This window comes from Brienomyrus brachyistius, unplaced genomic scaffold (assembly GCF_023856365.1).
Source record: "Brienomyrus brachyistius isolate T26 unplaced genomic scaffold, BBRACH_0.4 scaffold252, whole genome shotgun sequence".
Taxonomy (NCBI): Eukaryota; Metazoa; Chordata; class Actinopteri; order Osteoglossiformes; family Mormyridae; genus Brienomyrus; species Brienomyrus brachyistius.
Window position 1 is genome coordinate 41,233 of NW_026042527.1, and position 2,131 is coordinate 43,363.

At 42.9% G+C, this 2,131-nt stretch overlaps 1 non-coding gene across 1 annotated transcript; it reads left to right on the top strand.

The window, feature by feature from the left end:
- The first annotated feature begins 761 nt into the window (after positions 1-761).
- Positions 762-833, top strand: trnad-guc (transfer RNA aspartic acid (anticodon GUC)). Its single transcript has one exon. It is a non-coding gene; the product is annotated as a tRNA-Asp (tRNA).
- Positions 834-2,131: the final 1,298 nt, after the last annotated feature.

Below are 2,131 nucleotides of genomic sequence, written 5' to 3' on the forward strand. Positions count from 1 at the left end.
GAATGAAAAAACATTTAAATTATTTTTGTGATGCATCAGTATCAATAGCTACAACGTCATAACAGATATAGATATAATGCGGTTCATACTTTTGAAGTTGATGCGTATCTCCCGAAAAAAATCAACTCCAGAAGAGTCCGCGTCTGTAAATGCCTGAACTTCGGAATCGATCCTACCTTTGTTAGGCGCGGCATCTGTGTCTTGCAGCTGTTCCCTTGGATAAAGATGTTAATTGTCATGCTTACAGCATCTCGATCTCCGGCGTTTGTGAAGTTGGGATTGATGCTGTCCTGTGTTTTTTTTTTCCTTCCACACTTAAGCTCTGCTTGTTACTGCCCCATAGCGGAGCGCAAGTGAAACGGACTACCGGAGATTTGCACTGTTTTTCTGTTAGTGTGTATAATCAAAATATGACTCAGTTTGGCCAGTTAGAAAAATATGATAATAGAAAAGTATTCTTTTCCTCTCACTTTTTTTTCTTGATTTAATTACCGACTTCACGTACTTACACTGTGTCCCGTTGCACGATGTAATATTGCGAAACTATGATTTTGTGGCAGTGTTTTGTAAAGGAATTTTCCGTTTAATCATCGTCTTAGTATAAAGCTATATGGTTGTTCTGGTATCAGTGGACGTACATTATGTATTTTTTCTTCTCTTGAGCACCATGGTCATGACATGAAGCTCAGTCATTGATTACTCGCAAATGTTAGTAGTCATCCGCTGTTTATTTGAAGATGTAAAAGTAGTGCGCGTACATCTCCTCGTTAGTATAGTGGTGAGTATCCCCGCCTGTCACGCGGGAGACCGGGGTTCGATTCCCCGACGGGGAGAGTCTGCATCTTTTTGCCTCGGTCTCAAAAGGCACCAAGCTAGAACCGGCCCCGTGTTAGTGGAAACGGGGCTTGTGACTTGTACTCATGCATAATATTCTGCGGGTCGCTCAGCAGCGCAGCATATGAAACTAGACTCGGATTGTAAGTGTGTGGTTTTGATAATTGATGTATGGATGGATGGATCCTTAATAAGAGATATAAACAATAAGGTCCAGTCGCCAACTAATCATGTAAAATACGTCATAAACTCATGGTTGTTAAACCCAGAATAAAAATGAAGACGTATAACTAGGAAAGTCAACTTGCACATTTCAATTTTGGTTCGATATAATCACGTTGTCCTTAACCCTCCAGTGCAGGAGGGGACGGTAATGCGCATCGAATGTTTCCGAACCTGTGTGTGATACAACCGAGGAAGAGCCGATGACTTCGGGGGAGGAGGGGCAGGCGACTCGGAAGAAAAAGCAGCAGAACCCAATGCAGCCTGTAGCCCATTCAAAGGCCTACTGTTGGACCTCTGCTTATTTTGCAATACGTCTTTAGTACGGACTGAAAAATGTCCGATTTCGATGAGTTTGAGAAGCAGTTAAGCGAAAATCGGCAAGGTAAGTTTGGCTTTGAAGATCGGTGTATGCTCCCTGTTTTAGGGTAATAAAGTGGCCGGCGTGTCCTAGCGCCGAGGATGGTGCGGAGGGCACTTCTGCTGGTTCCGAAAAGAAAAGCGCGGCTGGGAAATCGGTGCCTTTTATCCGAGCGCTCGCCGATTCTGAAACCTGCCCGATTCTTCTTCTCCCAGCTGCCGCAGGATCCCCGAAAACTGACCGCTTTGGTAAATCAGTGACATTCTTTGCTTGGCATTGTTATAGAGATCGCTAGGCCTGCATCCATCAGTGCCCGGCGTACATAACATGGACATTTCAATGAAACGTTATTGGGGTGCACTCGATGTGAAAGCCTGCGGTTTTATTTATTTAATTATTTACCATTATACACTTGGATCATAAATTGTGACCCGCGTATTTTCATTCGCAGTAACACACTATGCATGGATGTTTGTTGCAAGCGTTATATTTTCAAGATCACGTTTAAAGTTTTATGCAAATAAAAACGACCGCGACCACTTGATTTAAAGTCCGCACTTAATAACAGTGTTAGTTACTTGGTTTTTAAATACTACGACGAGTTTTCTATATAATGATATGATTTTGTCTCTTTCCGATGCACAATAGCCTTTCCCTTGGGTCCGAAATGCTGGCCCTGTCATCCGTACAGAATAAGTCTTTCTCACACGATCG